The sequence below is a fragment of the Eleutherodactylus coqui genome, chromosome 9 (genome assembly GCF_035609145.1).
Source record: "Eleutherodactylus coqui strain aEleCoq1 chromosome 9, aEleCoq1.hap1, whole genome shotgun sequence".
NCBI classification, from domain to species: Eukaryota; Metazoa; Chordata; class Amphibia; order Anura; family Eleutherodactylidae; genus Eleutherodactylus; species Eleutherodactylus coqui.
In genome coordinates this window covers 130,029,113-130,056,855 of record NC_089845.1, presented here as the reverse complement: position 1 = coordinate 130,056,855, position 27,743 = coordinate 130,029,113, and the positions used below count along the sequence as shown (strand labels likewise).

At 55.5% G+C, this 27,743-nt stretch overlaps 20 non-coding genes across 20 annotated transcripts; all 20 read right to left on the bottom strand.

Annotated features, from left to right (window-relative positions):
* Positions 1-1,557: 1,557 nt before the first annotated feature.
* LOC136579401 (5S ribosomal RNA) lies at positions 1,558-1,676 on the bottom strand. The gene has a single exon (XR_010786873.1). It is a non-coding gene; the product is annotated as a 5S ribosomal RNA (ribosomal RNA).
* Positions 1,677-2,348: 672 nt separating this feature from the next.
* LOC136579293 (5S ribosomal RNA) lies at positions 2,349-2,468 on the bottom strand. Its single transcript, XR_010786776.1, has one exon. It is a non-coding gene; the product is annotated as a 5S ribosomal RNA (ribosomal RNA).
* Positions 2,469-4,182: 1,714 nt separating this feature from the next.
* Positions 4,183-4,301, bottom strand: LOC136579400 (5S ribosomal RNA). Its single transcript, XR_010786872.1, has one exon. It is a non-coding gene; the product is annotated as a 5S ribosomal RNA (ribosomal RNA).
* Positions 4,302-4,982: 681 nt separating this feature from the next.
* LOC136579371 (5S ribosomal RNA) lies at positions 4,983-5,102 on the bottom strand. The gene has a single exon (XR_010786852.1). It is a non-coding gene; the product is annotated as a 5S ribosomal RNA (ribosomal RNA).
* A 1,714-nt stretch (positions 5,103-6,816) lies between these two features.
* On the bottom strand, positions 6,817-6,935 carry LOC136579273 (5S ribosomal RNA). The gene has a single exon (XR_010786757.1). It is a non-coding gene; the product is annotated as a 5S ribosomal RNA (ribosomal RNA).
* A 672-nt stretch (positions 6,936-7,607) lies between these two features.
* Positions 7,608-7,727, bottom strand: LOC136579353 (5S ribosomal RNA). Its single transcript, XR_010786834.1, has one exon. It is a non-coding gene; the product is annotated as a 5S ribosomal RNA (ribosomal RNA).
* Positions 7,728-9,441: 1,714 nt separating this feature from the next.
* On the bottom strand, positions 9,442-9,560 carry LOC136579265 (5S ribosomal RNA). Its single transcript, XR_010786749.1, has one exon. It is a non-coding gene; the product is annotated as a 5S ribosomal RNA (ribosomal RNA).
* A 681-nt stretch (positions 9,561-10,241) lies between these two features.
* Positions 10,242-10,361, bottom strand: LOC136579292 (5S ribosomal RNA). Its single transcript, XR_010786775.1, has one exon. It is a non-coding gene; the product is annotated as a 5S ribosomal RNA (ribosomal RNA).
* A 1,714-nt stretch (positions 10,362-12,075) lies between these two features.
* On the bottom strand, positions 12,076-12,194 carry LOC136579398 (5S ribosomal RNA). Its single transcript, XR_010786870.1, has one exon. It is a non-coding gene; the product is annotated as a 5S ribosomal RNA (ribosomal RNA).
* A 672-nt stretch (positions 12,195-12,866) lies between these two features.
* LOC136579352 (5S ribosomal RNA) lies at positions 12,867-12,986 on the bottom strand. Its single transcript, XR_010786833.1, has one exon. It is a non-coding gene; the product is annotated as a 5S ribosomal RNA (ribosomal RNA).
* A 1,715-nt stretch (positions 12,987-14,701) lies between these two features.
* Positions 14,702-14,820, bottom strand: LOC136579397 (5S ribosomal RNA). Its single transcript, XR_010786869.1, has one exon. It is a non-coding gene; the product is annotated as a 5S ribosomal RNA (ribosomal RNA).
* Positions 14,821-15,501: 681 nt separating this feature from the next.
* LOC136579370 (5S ribosomal RNA) lies at positions 15,502-15,621 on the bottom strand. Its single transcript, XR_010786851.1, has one exon. It is a non-coding gene; the product is annotated as a 5S ribosomal RNA (ribosomal RNA).
* A 1,714-nt stretch (positions 15,622-17,335) lies between these two features.
* LOC136579396 (5S ribosomal RNA) lies at positions 17,336-17,454 on the bottom strand. The gene has a single exon (XR_010786868.1). It is a non-coding gene; the product is annotated as a 5S ribosomal RNA (ribosomal RNA).
* Positions 17,455-18,127: 673 nt separating this feature from the next.
* On the bottom strand, positions 18,128-18,247 carry LOC136579291 (5S ribosomal RNA). Its single transcript, XR_010786774.1, has one exon. It is a non-coding gene; the product is annotated as a 5S ribosomal RNA (ribosomal RNA).
* Positions 18,248-19,961: 1,714 nt separating this feature from the next.
* LOC136579395 (5S ribosomal RNA) lies at positions 19,962-20,080 on the bottom strand. The gene has a single exon (XR_010786867.1). It is a non-coding gene; the product is annotated as a 5S ribosomal RNA (ribosomal RNA).
* A 699-nt stretch (positions 20,081-20,779) lies between these two features.
* On the bottom strand, positions 20,780-20,899 carry LOC136579369 (5S ribosomal RNA). Its single transcript, XR_010786850.1, has one exon. It is a non-coding gene; the product is annotated as a 5S ribosomal RNA (ribosomal RNA).
* Positions 20,900-22,613: 1,714 nt separating this feature from the next.
* On the bottom strand, positions 22,614-22,732 carry LOC136579394 (5S ribosomal RNA). Its single transcript, XR_010786866.1, has one exon. It is a non-coding gene; the product is annotated as a 5S ribosomal RNA (ribosomal RNA).
* Positions 22,733-23,405: 673 nt separating this feature from the next.
* On the bottom strand, positions 23,406-23,525 carry LOC136579290 (5S ribosomal RNA). The gene has a single exon (XR_010786773.1). It is a non-coding gene; the product is annotated as a 5S ribosomal RNA (ribosomal RNA).
* Positions 23,526-25,239: 1,714 nt separating this feature from the next.
* On the bottom strand, positions 25,240-25,358 carry LOC136579272 (5S ribosomal RNA). The gene has a single exon (XR_010786756.1). It is a non-coding gene; the product is annotated as a 5S ribosomal RNA (ribosomal RNA).
* A 672-nt stretch (positions 25,359-26,030) lies between these two features.
* LOC136579351 (5S ribosomal RNA) lies at positions 26,031-26,150 on the bottom strand. Its single transcript, XR_010786832.1, has one exon. It is a non-coding gene; the product is annotated as a 5S ribosomal RNA (ribosomal RNA).
* Between the last annotated feature and the right edge of the window lie 1,593 nt (positions 26,151-27,743).

The following is a 27,743-nucleotide window of genomic DNA, read 5'->3' as shown; positions in this document are numbered from 1 at the left end:
AGCAGGTGCCCTTCAAAAGGTGGGGCCAAGGCATTCCATGCTAAGGCTGAGAAAAGATTCAGGGTGCCAAAGAAAGAAAGAGAGACCCAGAGAGCCCGACGCCTGGCCAGGTGTCCAGGGGCCACTTGTGGCAGGGCATGCTAAGAGGGTGGACAGCCATTGGCTTCTTTCTGGTTCCCCCCACCACCACCACCACCTTTATCTTCTTCCGCTGCGTTCTAGCTCGGCCTGCAGCTCACCGCTCGTTGCCTCCAACAGCCTTGCTGCTGCTGCTGCCGCCGCCGCCGGAGTGTCCCAGAGTGACATCCTGGTCCCCTCCAGAATTGTCATACATCTCTGTCTTATGTGGATGCACTGTGCAAAGCTGTCATGTCTATTTTCTCTGTGCGTGTTGCACAGCTGCAGCGTCTGAAGGGTTAACTCCCTTAAAGTCATTGCCTGTGAGCTCTGCTGCTGCTGAATGTATCCATCTTACAGTGCCATGTGACGTGGTGGGGATGAATCTATACATATGTGTGATTGGCTTCCACAAGAGAGTTCAGTGGAGTGAAGTCTAAGTCTGCTCTGCTGAGAAGCACCCATCTTCCACCCGAGGGTTCGCTAGCACAGAGACGCACGAGGGCACCATTAGCCCTTGCCTTGCCGAAGATGGAGGAGAAGGAAAGGCCGCCTAAGCCTATGTGACGCGCATGGGAGTGAGGGAGACCAAATATCTTTCTTCCCCAAGAGTCCTAGTCCAAGAGAGCCATGGTAAGTAACTGCCTCCTCTTGGGACTATACCTTTCCTACAGCAAGATCCGTGCTGAAGTCTGCCGAACCCCTGAAAATAACCTAAAGTCGGTTTACCATTCCTATGCCGCCGTCCGCAGTCTGGATCACCGTCTAGTGGTACACCTTTAGCCGACAGCCACGCGCGTTGCAGTCCACGAGAGCGGGCTGATAGTTACTGCCGTTCTGTGGCCATGGACTTTCAGCTGGAGTTTTCCGAAGAATGCTAATCTACCTGCGCTGTAAAGTCTGCCTGCTGAAGTGTGTTGTACCGTGTTTTCAAAGTCACTCGTAAAGTTTCACCGGGCCTCTACCGGTCCGGAGGACCCGAGGTACTGTACGCTCGTCCGGTCTTATTTATCCGCCGTGTATGAATGCCGCTGTGGGGAACGGTGGCGTCGCAGACTGACAACTACAACCCCATCCTACCTGGTATTGTCTTTCCGGATAGCAAGCTACCAAACACAGGGTCTGTTTCTGTACATTTCTCGTTTCTTTCTTACCAAAAAGGGGTAAGTGTAGAAGGAAGGGGGTGGTACAGTAGTTTTCTTTTTCTTTTTCTACCACAGATTTCTTTCAATATCCCTGTAGGGCATTGGAAGCAGAAAGAAAGCTGTGAGGGCTATGATAATGCAGTGCGGTGCTTTCCTGGCATTAGGGGGTTAAAGAGCAGCAGACGGAAAGCAAACGACAAAAAGCAAGTAAGTGCGCCCTTGAAAAAGTGTGAGGGAAGAAAAGGTCCTAAAGGGAGGAGTGCGACTCCTGCTGGTGCCGGTGAGGAAAAGCAAAAGCCTACAGCACCTGGTATTCCCAGGCGGTCTCCCATCCAAGTACTAACCAGGCCCGACCCTGCTTAGCTTCCGAGATCAGACGAGATCGGGCGTGTTCAGGGTGGTGTGGCCGTAGGCAGAGACAGGCCTCTCGCTTTCTGCTCTTCTGCTTCACAGTGCCGACGACGCTGCTGACGCTGCTGCTGTTCTTTGCACGGCTCCACACCAGGCCCGTTCCTCTTGGCCTTCCCCTCCCTCAACTCTCTGCAGCCTCATGCTGCCGCTGCTTGCGCGCGACCGGGTGAGGCGCACTTCCAAGAGCCAAGGCTCCTTCACAATCTCAAGTCTTTCTTTTCCTCCACCAGCAATGCAAAAATCAGCGGCAGACAACATTTCTTTTTAGCCACTTCGCTCAACTATATACCTTACAAGTGGGACAGATTTACCCCTCCGTCACAAGCTCCTACCAACTCACGGTCGCACGGCCTTGTTGAGCGGGAGCTGGAACATCCTCCCAAATCCAGTCGCCTCCAAGAACTCCCAAAGCCCCCTAATCCTTCTCGCTGACCTTGGAAAAGAGCAGCCGATTTACCAGCAGCGTCCAGGAATTACCGGCCAGTCGGCAACCCTTGCCCGGGGCCTTTGTGCGCAAGCCGCTTTTAACTCTGTCCTTTGCGGGCGGAGACAGGGGGTGCGAGGGGGGGCTTTCGGCTTTAGGCCCCTAGCGGCCACCGAGGGTCTTGCTTCTTTCTGGGAGGCTAGGACCAGCTCCGTGCTGGCTCGACTGGGGAAAAGAAGAAGAGAGGCAGGAGTCTACAGCACCCGGTATTCCCAGGAGGTCTCCCATCCAAGTACTGTCCGAGCCCAACCCTGCTTAGCTTCCGAGAGCGGAGGGGATCGGGCGTTTCCAGGGTGGTATGGCCGGTAGACGCTAGCCAGCTGCCCCGAGTCGCCCGGGTAGCTTACCTCGGGCTGCCGTTCCCACACCTTTGGCCCAGCCGGGGGCCGGCTCCCCAGATCCGAGGCTGCAAGGGCCGGGGGCGGCTCTCGTACCGACCCGTGTTGCAGAGACGTGACACTCCCCAGCAGCAGGTGCCCTTCAAAAGGTGGGGCCAAGGCATTCCATGCTAAGGCTGAGAAAAGATTCAGGGTGCCAAAGAAAGAAAGAGAGACCCAGAGAGCCCGACGCCTGGCCAGGTGTCCAGGGGCCACTTGTGGCAGGGCATGCTAAGAGGGTGGACAGCCATTGGCTTCTTTCTGGTTCCCCCCACCACCACCACCACCTTTATCTTCTTCCGCTGCGTTCTAGCTCGGCCTGCAGCTCACCGCTCGTTGCCTCCAACAGCCTTGCTGCTGCTGCTGCCGCCGCCGCCGGAGTGTCCCAGAGTGACATCCTGGTCCCCTCCAGAATTGTCATACATCTCTGTCTTATGTGGATGCACTGTGCAAAGCTGTCATGTCTATTTTCTCTGTGCGTGTTGCACAGCTGCAGCGTCTGAAGGGTTAACTCCCTTAAAGTCATTGCCTGTGAGCTCTGCTGCTGCTGAATGTATCCATCTTACAGTGCCATGTGACGTGGTGGGGATGAATCTATACATATGTGTGATTGGCTTCCACAAGAGAGTTCAGTGGAGTGAAGTCTAAGTCTGCTCTGCTGAGAAGCACCCATCTTCCACCCGAGGGTTCGCTAGCACAGAGACGCACGAGGGCACCATTAGCCCTTGCCTTGCCGAAGATGGAGGAGAAGGAAAGGCCGCCTAAGCCTATGTGACGCGCATGGGAGTGAGGGAGACCAAATATCTTTCTTCCCCAAGAGTCCTAGTCCAAGAGAGCCATGGTAAGTAACTGCCTCCTCTTGGGACTATACCTTTCCTACAGCAAGATCCGTGCTGAAGTCTGCCGAACCCCTGAAAATAACCTAAAGTCGGTTTACCATTCCTATGCCGCCGTCCGCAGTCTGGATCACCGTCTAGTGGTACACCTTTAGCCGACAGCCACGCGCGTTGCAGTCCACGAGAGCGGGCTGATAGCTACTGCCGTTCTGTGGCCATGGACTTTCAGCTGGAGTTTTCCGAAGAATGCTAATCTACCTGCGCTGTAAAGTCTGCCTGCTGAAGTGTGTTGTACCGTGTTTTCAAAGTCACTCGTAAAGTTTCACCGGGCCTCTACCGGTCCGGAGGACCCGAGGTACTGTACGCTCGTCCGGTCTTATTTATCCGCCGTGTATGAATGCCGCTGTGGGGAACGGTGGCGTCGCAGACTGACAACTACAACCCCATCCTACCTGGTATTGTCTTTCCGGATAGCAAGCTACCAAACACAGGGTCTGTTTCTGTACATTTCTCGTTTCTTTCTTACCAAAAAGGGGTAAGTGTAGAAGGAAGGGGGTGGTACAGTAGTTTTCTTTTTCTTTTTCTACCACAGATTTCTTTCAATGTCCCTGTAGGGCATTGGAAGCAGAAAGAAAGCTGTGAGGGCTATGATAATGCAGTGCGGTGCTTTCCTGGCATTAGGGGGTTAAAGAGCAGCAGACGGAAAGCAAACGACAAAAAGCAAGTAAGTGCGCCCTTGAAAAAGGCTGAGGGAAGAAAAGGTCCTAAAGGGAGGAGTGCGACTCCTGCTGGTGCCGGTGAGGAAAAGCAAAAGCCTACAGCACCTGGTATTCCCAGGCGGTCTCCCATCCAAGTACTAACCAGGCCCGACCCTGCTTAGCTTCCGAGATCAGACGAGATCGGGCGTGTTCAGGGTGGTGTGGCCGTAGGCAGAGACAGGCCTCTCGCTTTCTGCTCTTCTGCTTCACAGTGCCGACGACGCTGCTGACGCTGCTGACGCTGCTGCTGTTCTTTGCACGGCTCCACACCAGGCCCGTTCCTCTTGGCCTTCCCCTCCCTCAACTCTCTGCAGCCTCATGCTGCCGCTGCTTGCGCGCGACCGGGTGAGGCGCACTTCCAAGAGCCAAGGCTCCTTCACAATCTCAAGTCTTTCTTTTCCTCCACCAGCAATGCAAAAATCAGCGGCAGACAACATTTCTTTTTAGCCACTTCGCTCAACTATATACCTTACAAGTGGGACAGATTTACCCCTCCGTCACAAGCTCCTACCAACTCACGGTCGCACGGCCTTGTTGAGCGGGAGCTGGAACATCCTCCCAAATCCAGTCGCCTCCAAGAACTCCCAAAGCCCCCTAATCCTTCTCGCTGACCTTGGAAAAGAGCACCCGATTTACCAGCAGCGTCCAGGAATTACCGGCCAGTCGGCAACCCTTGCCCGGGGCCTTTGTGCGCAAGCCGCTTTTAACTCTGTCCTTTGCGGGCGGAGACAGGGGGTGCGAGGGGGGGCTTTCGGCTTTAGGCCCCTAGCGGCCACCGAGGGTCTTGCTTCTTTCTGGGAAGCTAGGAGCAGCTCCGTGCTGGCTCGACTGGGGAAAAGAAGAAGAGAGGCAGGAGTCTACAGCACCCGGTATTCCCAGGAGGTCTCCCATCCAAGTACTGTCCGAGCCCAACTCTGCTTAGCTTCCGAGAGCGGAGGGGATCGGGCGTTTCCAGGGTGGTATGGCCGGTAGACGCTAGCCAGCTGCCCCGAGTCGCCCGGGTAGCTTACCTCGGGCTGCCGTTCCCACACCTTTGGCCCAGCCGGGGGCCGGCTCCCCAGATCCGAGGCTGCAAGGGCCGGGGGCGGCTCTCGTACCGACCCGTGTTGCAGAGACGTGACACTCCCCAGCAGCAGGTGCCCTTCAAAAGGTGGGGCCAAGGCATTCCATGCTAAGGCTGAGAAAAGATTCAGGGTGCCAAAGAAAGAAAGAGAGACCCAGAGAGCCCGACGCCTGGCCAGGTGTCCAGGGGCCACTTGTGGCAGGGCATGCTAAGAGGGTGGACAGCCATTGGCTTCTTTCTGGTTCCCCCCACCACCACCACCACCTTTATCTTCTTCCGCTGCGTTCTAGCTCGGCCTGCAGCTCACCGCTCGTTGCCTCCAACAGCCTTGCTGCTGCTGCTGCCGCCGCCGCCGGAGTGTCCCAGAGTGACATCCTGGTCCCCTCCAGAATTGTCATACATCTCTGTCTTATGTGGATGCACTGTGCAAAGCTGTCATGTCTATTTTCTCTGTGCGTGTTGCACAGCTGCAGCGTCTGAAGGGTTAACTCCCTTAAAGTCATTGCCTGTGAGCTCTGCTGCTGCTGAATGTATCCATCTTACAGTGCCATGTGACGTGGTGGGGATGAATCTATACATATGTGTGATTGGCTTCCACAAGAGAGTTCAGTGGAGTGAAGTCTAAGTCTGCTCTGCTGAGAAGCACCCATCTTCCACCCGAGGGTTCGCTAGCACAGAGACGCACGAGGGCACCATTAGCCCTTGCCTTGCCGAAGATGGAGGAGAAGGAAAGGCCGCCTAAGCCTATGTGACGCGCATGGGAGTGAGGGAGACCAAATATCTTTCTTCCCCAAGAGTCCTAGTCCAAGGGAGCCATGGTAAGTAACTGCCTCCTCTTGGGACTATACCTTTCCTACAGCAAGATCCGTGCTGAAGTCTGCCGAACCCCTGAAAATAACCTAAAGTCGGTTTACCATTCCTATGCCGCCGTCCGCAGTCTGGATCACCGTCTAGTGGTACACCTTTAGCCGACAGCCACGCGCGTTGCAGTCCACGAGAGCGGGCTGATAGTTACTGCCGTTCTGTGGCCATGGACTTTCAGCTGGAGTTTTCCGAAGAATGCTAATCTACCTGCGCTGTAAAGTCTGCCTGCTGAAGTGTGTTGTACCGTGTTTTCAAAGTCACTCGTAAAGTTTCACCGGGCCTCTACCGGTCCGGAGGACCCGAGGTACTGTACGCTCGTCCGGTCTTATTTATCCGCCGTGTATGAATGCCGCTGTGGGGAACGGTGGCGTCGCAGACTGACAACTACAACCCCATCCTACCTGGTATTGTCTTTCCGGATAGCAAGCTACCAAACACAGGGTCTGTTTCTGTACATTTCTCGTTTCTTTCTTACCAAAAAGGGGTAAGTGTAGAAGGAAGGGGGTGGTACAGTAGTTTTCTTTTTCTTTTTCTACCACAGATTTCTTTCAATGTCCCTGTAGGGCATTGGAAGCAGAAAGAAAGCTGTGAGGGCTATGATAATGCAGTGCGGTGCTTTCCTGGCATTAGGGGGTTAAAGAGCAGCAGACGGAAAGCAAACGACAAAAAGCAAGTAAGTGCGCCCTTGAAAAAGGGTGAGGGAAGAAAAGGTCCTAAAGGGAGGAGTGCGACTCCTGCTGGTGCCGGTGAGGAAAAGCAAAAGCCTACAGCACCTGGTATTCCCAGGCGGTCTCCCATCCAAGTACTAACCAGGCCTGACCCTGCTTAGCTTCCGAGATCAGACGAGATCGGGCGTGTTCAGGGTGGTGTGGCCGTAGGCAGAGACAGGCCTCTCGCTTTCTGCTCTTCTGCTTCACAGTGCCGACGACGCTGCTGACGCTGCTGCTGTTCTTTGCACGGCTCCACACCAGGCCCGTTCCTCTTGGCCTTCCCCTCCCTCAACTCTCTGCAGCCTCATGCTGCCGCTGCTTGCGCGCGACCGGGTGAGGCGCACTTCCAAGAGCCAAGGCTCCTTCACAATCTCAAGTCTTTCTTTTCCTCCACCAGCAATGCAAAAATCAGCGGCAGACAACATTTCTTTTTAGCCACTTCGCTCAACTATATACCTTACAAGTGGGACAGATTTACCCCTCCGTCACAAGCTCCTACCAACTCACGGTCGCACGGCCTTGTTGAGCGGGAGCTGGAACATCCTCCCAAATCCAGTCGCCTCCAAGAACTCCCAAAGCCCCCTAATCCTTCTCGCTGACCTTGGAAAAGAGCAGCCGATTTACCAGCAGCGTCCAGGAATTACCGGCCAGTCGGCAACCCTTGCCCGGGGCCTTTGTGCGCAAGCCGCTTTTAACTCTGTCCTTTGCGGGCGGAGACAGGGGGTGCGAGGGGGGGCTTTCGGCTTTAGGCCCCTAGCGGCCACCGAGGGTCTTGCTTCTTTCTGGGAAGCTAGGAGCAGCTCCGTGCTGGCTCGACTGGGGAAAAGAAGAAGAGAGGCAGGAGTCTACAGCACCCGGTATTCCCAGGAGGTCTCCCATCCAAGTACTGTCCGAGCCCAACCCTGCTTAGCTTCCGAGAGCGGAGGGGGTCGGGCGTTTCCAGGGTGGTATGGCCGGTAGACGCTAGCCAGCTGCCCCGAGTCGCCCGGGTAGCTTACCTCGGGCTGCCGTTCCCACACCTTTGGCCCAGCCGGGGGCCGGCTCCCCAGATCCGAGGCTGCAAGGGCCGGGGGCGGCTCTCGTACCGACCCGTGTTGCAGAGACGTGACACTCCCCAGCAGCAGGTGCCCTTCAAAAGGTGGGGCCAAGGCATTCCATGCTAAGGCTGAGAAAAGATTCAGGGTGCCAAAGAAAGAAAGAGAGACCCAGAGAGCCCGACGCCTGGCCAGGTGTCCAGGGGCCACTTGTGGCAGGGCATGCTAAGAGGGTGGACAGCCATTGGCTTCTTTCTGGTTCCCCCCACCACCACCACCACCTTTATCTTCTTCCGCTGCGTTCTAGCTCGGCCTGCAGCTCACCGCTCGTTGCCTCCAACAGCCTTGCTGCTGCTGCTGCCGCCGCCGCCGGAGTGTCCCAGAGTGACATCCTGGTCCCCTCCAGAATTGTCATACATCTCTGTCTTATGTGGATGCACTGTGCAAAGCTGTCATGTCTATTTTCTCTGTGCGTGTTGCACAGCTGCAGCGTCTGAAGGGTTAACTCCCTTAAAGTCATTGCCTGTGAGCTCTGCTGCTGCTGAATGTATCCATCTTACAGTGCCATGTGACGTGGTGGGGATGAATCTATACATATGTGTGATTGGCTTCCACAAGAGAGTTCAGTGGAGTGAAGTCTAAGTCTGCTCTGCTGAGAAGCACCCATCTTCCACCCGAGGGTTCGCTAGCACAGAGACGCACGAGGGCACCATTAGCCCTTGCCTTGCCGAAGATGGAGGAGAAGGAAAGGCCGCCTAAGCCTATGTGACGCGCATGGGAGTGAGGGAGACCAAATATCTTTCTTCCCCAAGAGTCCTAGTCCAAGGGAGCCATGGTAAGTAACTGCCTCCTCTTGGGACTATACCTTTCCTACAGCAAGATCCGTGCTGAAGTCTGCCGAACCCCTGAAAATAACCTAAAGTCGGTTTACCATTCCTATGCCGCCGTCCGCAGTCTGGATCACCGTCTAGTGGTACACCTTTAGCCGACAGCCACGCGCGTTGCAGTCCACGAGAGCGGGCTGATAGCTACTGCCGTTCTGTGGCCATGGACTTTCAGCTGGAGTTTTCCGAAGAATGCTAATCTACCTGCGCTGTAAAGTCTGCCTGCTGAAGTGTGTTGTACCGTGTTTTCAAAGTCACTCGTAAAGTTTCACCGGGCCTCTACCGGTCCGGAGGACCCGAGGTACTGTACGCTCGTCCGGTCTTATTTATCCGCCGTGTATGAATGTCGCTGTGGGGAACGGTGGCGTCGCAGACTGACAACTACAACCCCATCCTACCTGGTATTGTCTTTCCGGATAGCAAGCTACCAAATACAGGGTCTGTTTCTGTACATTTCTCGTTTCTTTCTTACCAAAAAGGGGTAAGTGTAGAAGGAAGGGGGTGGTACAGTAGTTTTCTTTTTCTTTTTCTACCACAGATTTCTTTCAATGTCCCTGTAGGGCATTGGAAGCAGAAAGAAAGCTGTGAGGGCTATGATAATGCAGTGCGGTGCTTTCCTGGCATTAGGGGGTTAAAGAGCAGCAGACGGAAAGCAAACGACAAAAAGCAAGTAAGTGCGCCCTTGAAAAAGTGTGAGGGAAGAAAAGGTCCTAAAGGGAGGAGTGCGACTCCTGCTGGTGCCGGTGAGGAAAAGCAAAAGCCTACAGCACCTGGTATTCCCAGGCGGTCTCCCATCCAAGTACTAACCAGGCCCGACCCTGCTTAGCTTCCAAGATCAGACGAGATCGGGCGTGTTCAGGGTGGTGTGGCTGTAGGCAGAGACAAGCCTCTCGCTTTCTGCTCTTCTGCTTCACAGTGCCGACGACGCTGCTGACGCTGCTGACGCTGCTGCTGTTCTTTGCACGGCTCCACACCAGGCCCGTTCCTCTTGGCCTTCCCCTCCCTCAACTCTCTGCAGCCTCATGCTGCCGCTGCTTGCGCGCGACCGGGTGAGGCGCACTTCCAAGAGCCAAGGCTCCTTCACAATCTCAAGTCTTTCTTTTCCTCCACCAGCAATGCAAAAATCAGCGGCAGACAACATTTCTTTTTAGCCACTTCGCTCAACTATATACCTTACAAGTGGGACAGATTTACCCCTCCGTCACAAGCTCCTACCAACTCACGGTCGCACGGCCTTGTTGAGCGGGAGCTGGAACATCCTCCCAAATCCAGTCGCCTCCAAGAACTCCCAAAGCCCCCTAATCCTTCTCGCTGACCTTGGAAAAGAGCAGCCGATTTACCAGCAGCGTCCAGGAATTAACGGCCAGTCGGCAACCCTTGCCCGGGGCCTTTGTGCGCAAGCCGCTTTTAACTCTGTCCTTTGCGGGCGGAGACAGGGGGTGCGAGGGGGGGCTTTCGGCTTTAGGCCCCTAGCGGCCACCGAGGGTCTTGCTTCTTTCTGGGAAGCTAGGAGCAGCTCCGTGCTGGCTCGACTGGGGAAAAGAAGAAGAGAGGCAGGAGTCTACAGCACCCGGTATTCCCAGGAGGTCTCCCATCCAAGTACTGTCCGAGCCCAACCCTGCTTAGCTTCCGAGAGCGGAGGGGATCGGGCGTTTCCAGGGTGGTATGGCCGGTAGACGCTAGCCAGCTGCCCCGAGTCGCCCGGGTAGCTTACCTCGGGCTGCCGTTCCCACACCTTTGGCCCAGCCGGGGGCCGGCTCCCCAGATCCGAGGCTGCAAGGGCCGGGGGCGGCTCTCGTACCGACCCGTGTTGCAGAGACGTGACACTCCCCAGCAGCAGGTGCCCTTCAAAAGGTGGGGCCAAGGCATTCCATGCTAAGGCTGAGAAAAGATTCAGGGTGCCAAAGAAAGAAAGAGAGACCCAGAGAGCCCGACGCCTGGCCAGGTGTCCAGGGGCCACTTGTGGCAGGGCATGCTAAGAGGGTGGACAGCCATTGGCTTCTTTCTGGTTCCCCCCACCACCACCACCACCTTTATCTTCTTCCGCTGCGTTCTAGCTCGGCCTGCAGCTCACCGCTCGTTGCCTCCAACAGCCTTGCTGCTGCTGCTGCCGCCGCCGCCGGAGTGTCCCAGAGTGACATCCTGGTCCCCTCCAGAATTGTCATACATCTCTGTCTTATGTGGATGCACTGTGCAAAGCTGTCATGTCTATTTTCTCTGTGCGTGTTGCACAGCTGCAGCGTCTGAAGGGTTAACTCCCTTAAAGTCATTGCCTGTGAGCTCTGCTGCTGCTGAATGTATCCATCTTACAGTGCCATGTGACGTGGTGGGGATGAATCTATACATATGTGTGATTGGCTTCCACAAGAGAGTTCAGTGGAGTGAAGTCTAAGTCTGCTCTGCTGAGAAGCACCCATCTTCCACCCGAGGGTTCGCTAGCACAGAGACGCACGAGGGCACCATTAGCCCTTGCCTTGCCGAAGATGGAGGAGAAGGAAAGGCCGCCTAAGCCTATGTGACGCGCATGGGAGTGAGGGAGACCAAATATCTTTCTTCCCCAAGAGTCCTAGTCCAAGAGAGCCATGGTAAGTAACTGCCTCCTCTTGGGACTATACCTTTCCTACAGCAAGATCCGTGCTGAAGTCTGCCGAACCCCTGAAAATAACCTAAAGTCGGTTTACCATTCCTATGCCGCCGTCCGCAGTCTGGATCACCGTCTAGTGGTACACCTTTAGCCGACAGCCACGCGCGTTGCAGTCCACGAGAGCGGGCTGATAGCTACTGCCGTTCTGTGGCCATGGACTTTCAGCTGGAGTTTTCCCAAGAATGCTAATCTACCTGCGCTGTAAAGTCTGCCTGCTGAAGTGTGTTGTACCGTGTTTTCAAAGTCACTCGTAAAGTTTCACCGGGCCTCTACCGGTCCGGAGGACCCGAGGTACTGTACGCTCGTCCGGTCTTATTTATCCGCCGTGTATGAATGCCGCTGTGGGGAACGGTGGCGTCGCAGACTGACAACTACAACCCCATCCTACCTGGTATTGTCTTTCCGGATAGCAAGCTACCAAACACAGGGTCTGTTTCTGTACATTTCTCGTTTCTTTCTTACCAAAAAGGGGTAAGTGTAGAAGGAAGGGGGTGGTACAGTAGTTTTCTTTTTCTTTTTCTACCACAGATTTCTTTCAATGTCCCTGTAGGGCATTGGAAGCAGAAAGAAAGCTGTGAGGGCTATGATAATGCAGTGCGGTGCTTTCCTGGCATTAGGGGGTTAAAGAGCAGCAGACGGAAAGCAAACGACAAAAAGCAAGTAAGTGCGCCCTTGAAAAAGGGTGAGGGAAGAAAAGGTCCTAAAGGGAGGAGTGCGACTCCTGCTGGTGCCGGTGAGGAAAAGCAAAAGCCTACAGCACCTGGTATTCCCAGGCGGTCTCCCATCCAAGTACTAACCAGGCCCGACCCTGCTTAGCTTCCGAGATCAGACGAGATCGGGCGTGTTCAGGGTGGTGTGGCCGTAGGCAGAGACAGGCCTCTCGCTTTCTGCTCTTCTGCTTCACAGTGCCGACGACGCTGCTGACGCTGCTGCTGTTCTTTGCACGGCTCCACACCAGGCCCGTTCCTCTTGGCCTTCCCCTCCCTCAACTCTCTGCAGCCTCATGCTGCCGCTGCTTGCGCGCGACCGGGTGAGGCGCACTTCCAAGAGCCAAGGCTCCTTCACAATCTCAAGTCTTTCTTTTCCTCCACCAGCAATGCAAAAATCAGCGGCAGACAACATTTCTTTTTAGCCACTTCGCTCAACTATATACCTTACAAGTGGGACAGATTTACCCCTCCGTCACAAGCTCCTACCAACTCACGGTCGCACGGCCTTGTTGAGCGGGAGCTGGAACATCCTCCCAAATCCAGTCGCCTCCAAGAACTCCCAAAGCCCCCTAATCCTTCTCGCTGACCTTGGAAAAGAGCAGCCGATTTACCAGCAGCGTCCAGGAATTACCGGCCAGTCGGCAACCCTTGCCCGGGGCCTTTGTGCGCAAGCCGCTTTTAACTCTGTCCTTTGCGGGCGGAGACAGGGGGTGCGAGGGGGGGCTTTCGGCTTTAGGCCCCTAGCGGCCACCGAGGGTCTTGCTTCTTTCTGGGAAGCTAGGAGCAGCTCCGTGCTGGCTCGACTGGGGAAAAGAAGAAGAGAGGCAGGAGTCTACAGCACCCGGTATTCCCAGGAGGTCTCCCATCCAAGTACTGTCCGAGCCCAACCCTGCTTAGCTTCCGAGAGCGGAGGGGGTCGGGCGTTTCCAGGGTGGTATGGCCGGTAGACGCTAGCCAGCTGCCCCGAGTCGCCCGGGTAGCTTACCTCGGGCTGCCGTTCCCACACCTTTGGCCCAGCCGGGGGCCGGCTCCCCAGATCCGAGGCTGCAAGGGCCGGGGGCGGCTCTCGTACCGACCCGTGTTGCAGAGACGTGACACTCCCCAGCAGCAGGTGCCCTTCAAAAGGTGGGGCCAAGGCATTCCATGCTAAGGCTGAGAAAAGATTCAGGGTGCCAAAGAAAGAAAGAGAGACCCAGAGAGCCCGACGCCTGGCCAGGTGTCCAGGGGCCACTTGTGGCAGGGCATGCTAAGAGGGTGGACAGCCATTGGCTTCTTTCTGGTTCCCCCCCACCACCACCACCACCTTTATCTTCTTCCGCTGCGTTCTAGCTCGGCCTGCAGCTCACCGCTCGTTGCCTCCAACAGCCTTGCTGCTGCTGCTGCCGCCGCCGCCGGAGTGTCCCAGAGTGACATCCTGGTCCCCTCCAGAATTGTCATACATCTCTGTCTTATGTGGATGCACTGTGCAAAGCTGTCATGTCTATTTTCTCTGTGCGTGTTGCACAGCTGCAGCGTCTGAAGGGTTAACTCCCTTAAAGTCATTGCCTGTGAGCTCTGCTGCTGCTGAATGTATCCATCTTACAGTGCCATGTGACGTGGTGGGGATGAATCTATACATATGTGTGATTGGCTTCCACAAGAGAGTTCAGTGGAGTGAAGTCTAAGTCTGCTCTGCTGAGAAGCACCCATCTTCCACCCGAGGGTTCGCTAGCACAGAGACGCACGAGGGCACCATTAGCCCTTGCCTTGCCGAAGATGGAGGAGAAGGAAAGGCCGCCTAAGCCTATGTGACGCGCATGGGAGTGAGGGAGACCAAATATCTTTCTTCCCCAAGAGTCCTAGTCCAAGAGAGCCATGGTAAGTAACTGCCTCCTCTTGGGACTATACCTTTCCTACAGCAAGATCCGTGCTGAAGTCTGCCGAACCCCTGAAAATAACCTAAAGTCGGTTTACCATTCCTATGCCGCCGTCCGCAGTCTGGATCACCGTCTAGTGGTACACCTTTAGCCGACAGCCACGCGCGTTGCAGTCCACGAGAGCGGGCTGATAGCTACTGCCGTTCTGTGGCCATGGACTTTCAGCTGGAGTTTTCCGAAGAATGCTAATCTACCTGCGCTGTAAAGTCTGCCTGCTGAAGTGTGTTGTACCGTGTTTTCAAAGTCACTCGTAAAGTTTCACCGGGCCTCTACCGGTCCGGAGGACCCGAGGTACTGTACGCTCGTCCGGTCTTATTTATCCGCCGTGTATGAATGCCGCTGTGGGGAACGGTGGCGTCGCAGACTGACAACTACAACCCCATCCTACCTGGTATTGTCTTTCCGGATAGCAAGCTACCAAACACAGGGTCTGTTTCTGTACATTTCTCGTTTCTTTCTTACCAAAAAGGGGTAAGTGTAGAAGGAAGGGGGTGGTACAGTAGTTTTCTTTTTCTTTTTCTACCACAGATTTCTTTCAATGTCCCTGTAGGGCATTGGAAGCAGAAAGAAAGCTGTGAGGGCTATGATAATGCAGTGCGGTGCTTTCCTGGCATTAGGGGGTTAAAGAGCAGCAGACGGAAAGCAAACGACAAAAAGCAAGTAAGTGCGCCCTTGAAAAAGGCTGAGGGAAGAAAAGGTCCTAAAGGGAGGAGTGCGACTCCTGCTGGTGCCGGTGAGGAAAAGCAAAAGCCTACAGCACCTGGTATTCCCAGGCGGTCTCCCATCCAAGTACTAACCAGGCCCGACCCTGCTTAGCTTCCGAGATCAGACGAGATCGGGCGTGTTCAGGGTGGTGTGGCCGTAGGCAGAGACAGGCCTCTCGCTTTCTGCTCTTCTGCTTCACAGTGCCGACGACGCTGCTGACGCTGCTGACGCTGCTGCTGTTCTTTGCACGGCTCCACACCAGGCCCGTTCCTCTTGGCCTTCCCCTCCCTCAACTCTCTGCAGCCTCATGCTGCCGCTGCTTGCGCGCGACCGGGTGAGGCGCACTTCCAAGAGCCAAGGCTCCTTCACAATCTCAAGTCTTTCTTTTCCTCCACCAGCAATGCAAAAATCAGCGGCAGACAACATTTCTTTTTAGCCACTTCGCTCAACTATATACCTTACAAGTGGGACAGATTTACCCCTCCGTCACAAGCTCCTACCAACTCACGGTCGCACGGCCTTGTTGAGCGGGAGCTGGAACATCCTCCCAAATCCAGTCGCCTCCAAGAACTCCCAAAGCCCCCTAATCCTTCTCGCTGACCTTGGAAAAGAGCACCCGATTTACCAGCAGCGTCCAGGAATTACCGGCCAGTCGGCAACCCTTGCCCGGGGCCTTTGTGCGCAAGCCGCTTTTAACTCTGTCCTTTGCGGGCGGAGACAGGGGGTGCGAGGGGGGGCTTTCGGCTTTAGGCCCCTAGCGGCCACCGAGGGTCTTGCTTCTTTCTGGGAAGCTAGGAGCAGCTCCGTGCTGGCTCGACTGGGGAAAAGAAGAAGAGAGGCAGGAGTCTACAGCACCCGGTATTCCCAGGAGGTCTCCCATCCAAGTACTGTCCGAGCCCAACTCTGCTTAGCTTCCGAGAGCGGAGGGGATCGGGCGTTTCCAGGGTGGTATGGCCGGTAGACGCTAGCCAGCTGCCCCGAGTCGCCCGGGTAGCTTACCTCGGGCTGCCGTTCCCACACCTTTGGCCCAGCCGGGGGCCGGCTCCCCAGATCCGAGGCTGCAAGGGCCGGGGGCGGCTCTCGTACCGACCCGTGTTGCAGAGACGTGACACTCCCCAGCAGCAGGTGCCCTTCAAAAGGTGGGGCCAAGGCATTCCATGCTAAGGCTGAGAAAAGATTCAGGGTGCCAAAGAAAGAAAGAGAGACCCAGAGAGCCCGACGCCTGGCCAGGTGTCCAGGGGCCACTTGTGGCAGGGCATGCTAAGAGGGTGGACAGCCATTGGCTTCTTTCTGGTTCCCCCCACCACCACCACCACCTTTATCTTCTTCCGCTGCGTTCTAGCTCGGCCTGCAGCTCACCGCTCGTTGCCTCCAACAGCCTTGCTGCTGCTGCTGCCGCCGCCGCCGGAGTGTCCCAGAGTGACATCCTGGTCCCCTCCAGAATTGTCATACATCTCTGTCTTATGTGGATGCACTGTGCAAAGCTGTCATGTCTATTTTCTCTGTGCGTGTTGCACAGCTGCAGCGTCTGAAGGGTTAACTCCCTTAAAGTCATTGCCTGTGAGCTCTGCTGCTGCTGAATGTATCCATCTTACAGTGCCATGTGACGTGGTGGGGATGAATCTATACATATGTGTGATTGGCTTCCACAAGAGAGTTCAGTGGAGTGAAGTCTAAGTCTGCTCTGCTGAGAAGCACCCATCTTCCACCCGAGGGTTCGCTAGCACAGAGACGCACGAGGGCACCATTAGCCCTTGCCTTGCCGAAGATGGAGGAGAAGGAAAGGCCGCCTAAGCCTATGTGACGCGCATGGGAGTGAGGGAGACCAAATATCTTTCTTCCCCAAGAGTCCTAGTCCAAGGGAGCCATGGTAAGTAACTGCCTCCTCTTGGGACTATACCTTTCCTACAGCAAGATCCGTGCTGAAGTCTGCCGAACCCCTGAAAATAACCTAAAGTCGGTTTACCATTCCTATGCCGCCGTCCGCAGTCTGGATCACCGTCTAGTGGTACACCTTTAGCCGACAGCCACGCGCGTTGCAGTCCACGAGAGCGGGCTGATAGTTACTGCCGTTCTGTGGCCATGGACTTTCAGCTGGAGTTTTCCGAAGAATGCTAATCTACCTGCGCTGTAAAGTCTGCCTGCTGAAGTGTGTTGTACCGTGTTTTCAAAGTCACTCGTAAAGTTTCACCGGGCCTCTACCGGTCCGGAGGACCCGAGGTACTGTACGCTCGTCCGGTCTTATTTATCCGCCGTGTATGAATGCCGCTGTGGGGAACGGTGGCGTCGCAGACTGACAACTACAACCCCATCCTACCTGGTATTGTCTTTCCGGATAGCAAGCTACCAAACACAGGGTCTGTTTCTGTACATTTCTCGTTTCTTTCTTACCAAAAAGGGGTAAGTGTAGAAGGAAGGGGGTGGTACAGTAGTTTTCTTTTTCTTTTTCTACCACAGATTTCTTTCAATGTCCCTGTAGGGCATTGGAAGCAGAAAGAAAGCTGTGAGGGCTATGATAATGCAGTGCGGTGCTTTCCTGGCATTAGGGGGTTAAAGAGCAGCAGACGGAAAGCAAACGACAAAAAGCAAGTAAGTGCGCCCTTGAAAAAGGGTGAGGGAAGAAAAGGTCCTAAAGGGAGGAGTGCGACTCCTGCTGGTGCCGGTGAGGAAAAGCAAAAGCCTACAGCACCTGGTATTCCCAGGCGGTCTCCCATCCAAGTACTAACCAGGCCCGACCCTGCTTAGCTTCCGAGATCAGACGAGATCGGGCGTGTTCAGGGTGGTGTGGCCGTAGGCAGAGACAGGCCTCTCGCTTTCTGCTCTTCTGCTTCACAGTGCCGACGACGCTGCTGACGCTGCTGCTGTTCTTTGCACGGCTCCACACCAGGCCCGTTCCTCTTGGCCTTCCCCTCCCTCAACTCTCTGCAGCCTCATGCTGCCGCTGCTTGCGCGCGACCGGGTGAGGCGCACTTCCAAGAGCCAAGGCTCCTTCACAATCTCAAGTCTTTCTTTTCCTCCACCAGCAATGCAAAAATCAGCGGCAGACAACATTTCTTTTTAGCCACTTCGCTCAACTATATACCTTACAAGTGGGACAGATTTACCCCTCCGTCACAAGCTCCTACCAACTCACGGTCGCACGGCCTTGTTGAGCGGGAGCTGGAACATCCTCCCAAATCCAGTCGCCTCCAAGAACTCCCAAAGCCCCCTAATCCTTCTCGCTGACCTTGGAAAAGAGCAGCCGATTTACCAGCAGCGTCCAGGAATTACCGGCCAGTCGGCAACCCTTGCCCGGGGCCTTTGTGCGCAAGCCGCTTTTAACTCTGTCCTTTGCGGGCGGAGACAGGGGGTGCGAGGGGGGGGCTTTCGGCTTTAGGCCCCTAGCGGCCACCGAGGGTCTTGCTTCTTTCTGGGAAGCTAGGAGCAGCTCCGTGCTGGCTCGACTGGGGAAAAGAAGAAGAGAGGCAGGAGTCTACAGCACCCGGTATTCCCAGGAGGTCTCCCATCCAAGTACTGTCCGAGCCCAACCCTGCTTAGCTTCCGAGAGCGGAGGGGATCGGGCGTTTCCAGGGTGGTATGGCCGGTAGACGCTAGCCAGCTGCCCCGAGTCGCCCGGGTAGCTTACCTCGGGCTGCCGTTCCCACACCTTTGGCCCAGCCGGGGGCCGGCTCCCCAGATCCGAGGCTGCAAGGGCCGGGGGCGGCTCTCGTACCGACCCGTGTTGCAGAGACGTGACACTCCCCAGCAGCAGGTGCCCTTCAAAAGGTGGGGCCAAGGCATTCCATGCTAAGGCTGAGAAAAGATTCAGGGTGCCAAAGAAAGAAAGAGAGACCCAGAGAGCCCGACGCCTGGCCAGGTGTCCAGGGGCCACTTGTGGCAGGGCATGCTAAGAGGGTGGACAGCCATTGGCTTCTTTCTGGTTCCCCCCACCACCACCACCACCTTTATCTTCTTCCGCTGCGTTCTAGCTCGGCCTGCAGCTCACCGCTCGTTGCCTCCAACAGCCTTGCTGCTGCTGCTGCCGCCGCCGCCGGAGTGTCCCAGAGTGACATCCTGGTCCCCTCCAGAATTGTCATACATCTCTGTCTTATGTGGATGCACTGTGCAAAGCTGTCATGTCTATTTTCTCTGTGCGTGTTGCACAGCTGCAGCGTCTGAAGGGTTAACTCCCTTAAAGTCATTGCCTGTGAGCTCTGCTGCTGCTGAATGTATCCATCTTACAGTGCCATGTGACGTGGTGGGGATGAATCTATACATATGTGTGATTGGCTTCCACAAGAGAGTTCAGTGGAGTGAAGTCTAAGTCTGCTCTGCTGAGAAGCACCCATCTTCCACCCGAGGGTTCGCTAGCACAGAGACGCACGAGGGCACCATTAGCCCTTGCCTTGCCGAAGATGGAGGAGAAGGAAAGGCCGCCTAAGCCTATGTGACGCGCATGGGAGTGAGGGAGACCAAATATCTTTCTTCCCCAAGAGTCCTAGTCCAAGAGAGCCATGGTAAGTAACTGCCTCCTCTTGGGACTATACCTTTCCTACAGCAAGATCCGTGCTGAAGTCTGCCGAACCCCTGAAAATAACCTAAAGTCGGTTTACCATTCCTATGCCGCCGTCCGCAGTCTGGATCACCGTCTAGTGGTACACCTTTAGCCGACAGCCACGCGCGTTGCAGTCCACGAGAGCGGGCTGATAGCTACTGCCGTTCTGTGGCCATGGACTTTCAGCTGGAGTTTTCCGAAGAATGCTAATCTACCTGCGCTGTAAAGTCTGCCTGCTGAAGTGTGTTGTACCGTGTTTTCAAAGTCACTCGTAAAGTTTCACCGGGCCTCTACCGGTCCGGAGGACCCGAGGTACTGTACGCTCGTCCGGTCTTATTTATCCGCCGTGTATGAATGCCGCTGTGGGGAACGGTGGCGTCGCAGACTGACAACTACAACCCCATCCTACCTGGTATTGTCTTTCCGGATAGCAAGCTACCAAACACAGGGTCTGTTTCTGTACATTTCTCGTTTCTTTCTTACCAAAAAGGGGTAAGTGTAGAAGGAAGGGGGTGGTACAGTAGTTTTCTTTTTCTTTTTCTACCACAGATTTCTTTCAATGTCCCTGTAGGGCATTGGAAGCAGAAAGAAAGCTGTGAGGGCTATGATAATGCAGTGCGGTGCTTTCCTGGCATTAGGGGGTTAAAGAGCAGCAGACGGAAAGCAAACGACAAAAAGCAAGTAAGTGCGCCCTTGAAAAAGGCTGAGGGAAGAAAAGGTCCTAAAGGGAGGAGTGCGACTCCTGCTGGTGCCGGTGAGGAAAAGCAAAAGCCTACAGCACCTGGTATTCCCAGGCGGTCTCCCATCCAAGTACTAACCAGGCCCGACCCTGCTTAGCTTCCGAGATCAGACGAGATCGGGCGTGTTCAGGGTGGTGTGGCCGTAGGCAGAGACAGGCCTCTCGCTTTCTGCTCTTCTGCTTCACAGTGCCGACGACGCTGCTGACGCTGCTGACGCTGCTGACGCTGCTGACGCTGCTGCTGTTCTTTGCACGGCTCCACACCAGGCCCGTTCCTCTTGGCCTTCCCCTCCCTCAACTCTCTGCAGCCTCATGCTGCCGCTGCTTGCGCGCGACCGGGTGAGGCGCACTTCCAAGAGCCAAGGCTCCTTCACAATCTCAAGTCTTTCTTTTCCTCCACCAGCAATGCAAAAATCAGCGGCAGACAACATTTCTTTTTAGCCACTTCGCTCAACTATATACCTTACAAGTGGGACAGATTTACCCCTCCGTCACAAGCTCCTACCAACTCACGGTCGCACGGCCTTGTTGAGCGGGAGCTGGAACATCCTCCCAAATCCAGTCGCCTCCAAGAACTCCCAAAGCCCCCTAATCCTTCTCGCTGACCTTGGAAAAGAGCACCCGATTTACCAGCAGCGTCCAGGAATTACCGGCCAGTCGGCAACCCTTGCCCGGGGCCTTTGTGCGCAAGCCGCTTTTAACTCTGTCCTTTGCGGGCGGAGACAGGGGGTGCGAGGGGGGGCTTTCGGCTTTAGGCCCCTAGCGGCCACCGAGGGTCTTGCTTCTTTCTGGGAAGCTAGGAGCAGCTCCGTGCTGGCTCGACTGGGGAAAAGAAGAAGAGAGGCAGGAGTCTACAGCACCCGGTATTCCCAGGAGGTCTCCCATCCAAGTACTGTCCGAGCCCAACTCTGCTTAGCTTCCGAGAGCGGAGGGGATCGGGCGTTTCCAGGGTGGTATGGCCGGTAGACGCTAGCCAGCTGCCCCGAGTCGCCCGGGTAGCTTACCTCGGGCTGCCGTTCCCACACCTTTGGCCCAGCCGGGGGCCGGCTCCCCAGATCCGAGGCTGCAAGGGCCGGGGGCGGCTCTCGTACCGACCCGTGTTGCAGAGACGTGACACTCCCCAGCAGCAGGTGCCCTTCAAAAGGTGGGGCCAAGGCATTCCATGCTAAGGCTGAGAAAAGATTCAGGGTGCCAAAGAAAGAAAGAGAGACCCAGAGAGCCCGACGCCTGGCCAGGTGTCCAGGGGCCACTTGTGGCAGGGCATGCTAAGAGGGTGGACAGCCATTGGCTTCTTTCTGGTTCCCCCCACCACCACCACCACCTTTATCTTCTTCCGCTGCGTTCTAGCTCGGCCTGCAGCTCACCGCTCGTTGCCTCCAACAGCCTTGCTGCTGCTGCTGCCGCCGCCGCCGGAGTGTCCCAGAGTGACATCCTGGTCCCCTCCAGAATTGTCATACATCTCTGTCTTATGTGGATGCACTGTGCAAAGCTGTCATGTCTATTTTCTCTGTGCGTGTTGCACAGCTGCAGCGTCTGAAGGGTTAACTCCCTTAAAGTCATTGCCTGTGAGCTCTGCTGCTGCTGAATGTATCCATCTTACAGTGCCATGTGACGTGGTGGGGATGAATCTATACATATGTGTGATTGGCTTCCACAAGAGAGTTCAGTGGAGTGAAGTCTAAGTCTGCTCTGCTGAGAAGCACCCATCTTCCACCCGAGGGTTCGCTAGCACAGAGACGCACGAGGGCACCATTAGCCCTTGCCTTGCCGAAGATGGAGGAGAAGGAAAGGCCGCCTAAGCCTATGTGACGCGCATGGGAGTGAGGGAGACCAAATATCTTTCTTCCCCAAGAGTCCTAGTCCAAGGGAGCCATGGTAAGTAACTGCCTCCTCTTGGGACTATACCTTTCCTACAGCAAGATCCGTGCTGAAGTCTGCCGAACCCCTGAAAATAACCTAAAGTCGGTTTACCATTCCTATGCCGCCGTCCGCAGTCTGGATCACCGTCTAGTGGTACACCTTTAGCCGACAGCCACGCGCGTTGCAGTCCACGAGAGCGGGCTGATAGTTACTGCCGTTCTGTGGCCATGGACTTTCAGCTGGAGTTTTCCGAAGAATGCTAATCTACCTGCGCTGTAAAGTCTGCCTGCTGAAGTGTGTTGTACCGTGTTTTCAAAGTCACTCGTAAAGTTTCACCGGGCCTCTACCGGTCCGGAGGACCCGAGGTACTGTACGCTCGTCCGGTCTTATTTATCCGCCGTGTATGAATGCCGCTGTGGGGAACGGTGGCGTCGCAGACTGACAACTACAACCCCATCCTACCTGGTATTGTCTTTCCGGATAGCAAGCTACCAAACACAGGGTCTGTTTCTGTACATTTCTCGTTTCTTTCTTACCAAAAAGGGGTAAGTGTAGAAGGAAGGGGGTGGTACAGTAGTTTTCTTTTTCTTTTTCTACCACAGATTTCTTTCAATGTCCCTGTAGGGCATTGGAAGCAGAAAGAAAGCTGTGAGGGCTATGATAATGCAGTGCGGTGCTTTCCTGGCATTAGGGGGTTAAAGAGCAGCAGACGGAAAGCAAACGACAAAAAGCAAGTAAGTGCGCCCTTGAAAAAGGGTGAGGGAAGAAAAGGTCCTAAAGGGAGGAGTGCGACTCCTGCTGGTGCCGGTGAGGAAAAGCAAAAGCCTACAGCACCTGGTATTCCCAGGCGGTCTCCCATCCAAGTACTAACCAGGCCCGACCCTGCTTAGCTTCCGAGATCAGACGAGATCGGGCGTGTTCAGGGTGGTGTGGCCGTAGGCAGAGACAGGCCTCTCGCTTTCTGCTCTTCTGCTTCACAGTGCCGACGACGCTGCTGACGCTGCTGCTGTTCTTTGCACGGCTCCACACCAGGCCCGTTCCTCTTGGCCTTCCCCTCCCTCAACTCTCTGCAGCCTCATGCTGCCGCTGCTTGCGCGCGACCGGGTGAGGCGCACTTCCAAGAGCCAAGGCTCCTTCACAATCTCAAGTCTTTCTTTTCCTCCACCAGCAATGCAAAAATCAGCGGCAGACAACATTTCTTTTTAGCCACTTCGCTCAACTATATACCTTACAAGTGGGACAGATTTACCCCTCCGTCACAAGCTCCTACCAACTCACGGTCGCACGGCCTTGTTGAGCGGGAGCTGGAACATCCTCCCAAATCCAGTCGCCTCCAAGAACTCCCAAAGCCCCCTAATCCTTCTCGCTGACCTTGGAAAAGAGCAGCCGATTTACCAGCAGCGTCCAGGAATTACCGGCCAGTCGGCAACCCTTGCCCGGGGCCTTTGTGCGCAAGCCGCTTTTAACTCTGTCCTTTGCGGGCGGAGACAGGGGGTGCGAGGGGGGGGCTTTCGGCTTTAGGCCCCTAGCGGCCACCGAGGGTCTTGCTTCTTTCTGGGAAGCTAGGAGCAGCTCCGTGCTGGCTCGACTGGGGAAAAGAAGAAGAGAGGCAGGAGTCTACAGCACCCGGTATTCCCAGGAGGTCTCCCATCCAAGTACTGTCCGAGCCCAACCCTGCTTAGCTTCCGAGAGCGGAGGGGATCGGGCGTTTCCAGGGTGGTATGGCCGGTAGACGCTAGCCAGCTGCCCCGAGTCGCCCGGGTAGCTTACCTCGGGCTGCCGTTCCCACACCTTTGGCCCAGCCGGGGGCCGGCTCCCCAGATCCGAGGCTGCAAGGGCCGGGGGCGGCTCTCGTACCGACCCGTGTTGCAGAGACGTGACACTCCCCAGCAGCAGGTGCCCTTCAAAAGGTGGGGCCAAGGCATTCCATGCTAAGGCTGAGAAAAGATTCAGGGTGCCAAAGAAAGAAAGAGAGACCCAGAGAGCCCGACGCCTGGCCAGGTGTCCAGGGGCCACTTGTGGCAGGGCATGCTAAGAGGGTGGACAGCCATTGGCTTCTTTCTGGTTCCCCCCACCACCACCACCACCTTTATCTTCTTCCGCTGCGTTCTAGCTCGGCCTGCAGCTCACCGCTCGTTGCCTCCAACAGCCTTGCTGCTGCTGCTGCCGCCGCCGCCGGAGTGTCCCAGAGTGACATCCTGGTCCCCTCCAGAATTGTCATACATCTCTGTCTTATGTGGATGCACTGTGCAAAGCTGTCATGTCTATTTTCTCTGTGCGTGTTGCACAGCTGCAGCGTCTGAAGGGTTAACTCCCTTAAAGTCATTGCCTGTGAGCTCTGCTGCTGCTGAATGTATCCATCTTACAGTGCCATGTGACGTGGTGGGGATGAATCTATACATATGTGTGATTGGCTTCCACAAGAGAGTTCAGTGGAGTGAAGTCTAAGTCTGCTCTGCTGAGAAGCACCCATCTTCCACCCGAGGGTTCGCTAGCACAGAGACGCACGAGGGCACCATTAGCCCTTGCCTTGCCGAAGATGGAGGAGAAGGAAAGGCCGCCTAAGCCTATGTGACGCGCATGGGAGTGAGGGAGACCAAATATCTTTCTTCCCCAAGAGTCCTAGTCCAAGAGAGCCATGGTAAGTAACTGCCTCCTCTTGGGACTATACCTTTCCTACAGCAAGATCCGTGCTGAAGTCTGCCGAACCCCTGAAAATAACCTAAAGTCGGTTTACCATTCCTATGCCGCCGTCCGCAGTCTGGATCACCGTCTAGTGGTACACCTTTAGCCGACAGCCACGCGCGTTGCAGTCCACGAGAGCGGGCTGATAGCTACTGCCGTTCTGTGGCCATGGACTTTCAGCTGGAGTTTTCCGAAGAATGCTAATCTACCTGCGCTGTAAAGTCTGCCTGCTGAAGTGTGTTGTACCGTGTTTTCAAAGTCACTCGTAAAGTTTCACCGGGCCTCTACCGGTCCGGAGGACCCGAGGTACTGTACGCTCGTCCGGTCTTATTTATCCGCCGTGTATGAATGCCGCTGTGGGGAACGGTGGCGTCGCAGACTGACAACTACAACCCCATCCTACCTGGTATTGTCTTTCCGGATAGCAAGCTACCAAACACAGGGTCTGTTTCTGTACATTTCTCGTTTCTTTCTTACCAAAAAGGGGTAAGTGTAGAAGGAAGGGGGTGGTACAGTAGTTTTCTTTTTCTTTTTCTACCACAGATTTCTTTCAATGTCCCTGTAGGGCATTGGAAGCAGAAAGAAAGCTGTGAGGGCTATGATAATGCAGTGCGGTGCTTTCCTGGCATTAGGGGGTTAAAGAGCAGCAGACGGAAAGCAAACGACAAAAAGCAAGTAAGTGCGCCCTTGAAAAAGGGTGAGGGAAGAAAAGGTCCTAAAGGGAGGAGTGCGACTCCTGCTGGTGCCGGTGAGGAAAAGCAAAAGCCTACAGCACCTGGTATTCCCAGGCGGTCTCCCATCCAAGTACTAACCAGGCCTGACCCTGCTTAGCTTCCGAGATCAGACGAGATCGGGCGTGTTCAGGGTGGTGTGGCCGTAGGCAGAGACAGGCCTCTCGCTTTCTGCTCTTCTGCTTCACAGTGCCGACGACGCTGCTGACGCTGCTGCTGTTCTTTGCACGGCTCCACACCAGGCCCGTTCCTCTTGGCCTTCCCCTCCCTCAACTCTCTGCAGCCTCATGCTGCCGCTGCTTGCGCGCGACCGGGTGAGGCGCACTTCCAAGAGCCAAGGCTCCTTCACAATCTCAAGTCTTTCTTTTCCTCCACCAGCAATGCAAAAATCAGCGGCAGACAACATTTCTTTTTAGCCACTTCGCTCAACTATATACCTTACAAGTGGGACAGATTTACCCCTCCGTCACAAGCTCCTACCAACTCACGGTCGCACGGCCTTGTTGAGCGGGAGCTGGAACATCCTCCCAAATCCAGTCGCCTCCAAGAACTCCCAAAGCCCCCTAATCCTTCTCGCTGACCTTGGAAAAGAGCAGCCGATTTACCAGCAGCGTCCAGGAATTACCGGCCAGTCGGCAACCCTTGCCCGGGGCCTTTGTGCGCAAGCCGCTTTTAACTCTGTCCTTTGCGGGCGGAGACAGGGGGTGCGAGGGGGGGCTTTCGGCTTTAGGCCCCTAGCGGCCACCGAGGGTCTTGCTTCTTTCTGGGAAGCTAGGAGCAGCTCCGTGCTGGCTCGACTGGGGAAAAGAAGAAGAGAGGCAGGAGTCTACAGCACCCGGTATTCCCAGGAGGTCTCCCATCCAAGTACTGTCCGAGCCCAACCCTGCTTAGCTTCCGAGAGCGGAGGGGGTCGGGCGTTTCCAGGGTGGTATGGCCGGTAGACGCTAGCCAGCTGCCCCGAGTCGCCCGGGTAGCTTACCTCGGGCTGCCGTTCCCACACCTTTGGCCCAGCCGGGGGCCGGCTCCCCAGATCCGAGGCTGCAAGGGCCGGGGGCGGCTCTCGTACCGACCCGTGTTGCAGAGACGTGACACTCCCCAGCAGCAGGTGCCCTTCAAAAGGTGGGGCCAAGGCATTCCATGCTAAGGCTGAGAAAAGATTCAGGGTGCCAAAGAAAGAAAGAGAGACCCAGAGAGCCCGACGCCTGGCCAGGTGTCCAGGGGCCACTTGTGGCAGGGCATGCTAAGAGGGTGGACAGCCATTGGCTTCTTTCTGGTTCCCCCCACCACCACCACCACCTTTATCTTCTTCCGCTGCGTTCTAGCTCGGCCTGCAGCTCACCGCTCGTTGCCTCCAACAGCCTTGCTGCTGCTGCTGCCGCCGCCGCCGGAGTGTCCCAGAGTGACATCCTGGTCCCCTCCAGAATTGTCATACATCTCTGTCTTATGTGGATGCACTGTGCAAAGCTGTCATGTCTATTTTCTCTGTGCGTGTTGCACAGCTGCAGCGTCTGAAGGGTTAACTCCCTTAAAGTCATTGCCTGTGAGCTCTGCTGCTGCTGAATGTATCCATCTTACAGTGCCATGTGACGTGGTGGGGATGAATCTATACATATGTGTGATTGGCTTCCACAAGAGAGTTCAGTGGAGTGAAGTCTAAGTCTGCTCTGCTGAGAAGCACCCATCTTCCACCCGAGGGTTCGCTAGCACAGAGACGCACGAGGGCACCATTAGCCCTTGCCTTGCCGAAGATGGAGGAGAAGGAAAGGCCGCCTAAGCCTATGTGACGCGCATGGGAGTGAGGGAGACCAAATATCTTTCTTCCCCAAGAGTCCTAGTCCAAGGGAGCCATGGTAAGTAACTGCCTCCTCTTGGGACTATACCTTTCCTACAGCAAGATCCGTGCTGAAGTCTGCCGAACCCCTGAAAATAACCTAAAGTCGGTTTACCATTCCTATGCCGCCGTCCGCAGTCTGGATCACCGTCTAGTGGTACACCTTTAGCCGACAGCCACGCGCGTTGCAGTCCACGAGAGCGGGCTGATAGCTACTGCCGTTCTGTGGCCATGGACTTTCAGCTGGAGTTTTCCGAAGAATGCTAATCTACCTGCGCTGTAAAGTCTGCCTGCTGAAGTGTGTTGTACCGTGTTTTCAAAGTCACTCGTAAAGTTTCACCGGGCCTCTACCGGTCCGGAGGACCCGAGGTACTGTACGCTCGTCCGGTCTTATTTATCCGCCGTGTATGAATGTCGCTGTGGGGAACGGTGGCGTCGCAGACTGACAACTACAACCCCATCCTACCTGGTATTGTCTTTCCGGATAGCAAGCTACCAAATACAGGGTCTGTTTCTGTACATTTCTCGTTTCTTTCTTACCAAAAAGGGGTAAGTGTAGAAGGAAGGGGGTGGTACAGTAGTTTTCTTTTTCTTTTTCTACCACAGATTTCTTTCAATGTCCCTGTAGGGCATTGGAAGCAGAAAGAAAGCTGTGAGGGCTATGATAATGCAGTGCGGTGCTTTCCTGGCATTAGGGGGTTAAAG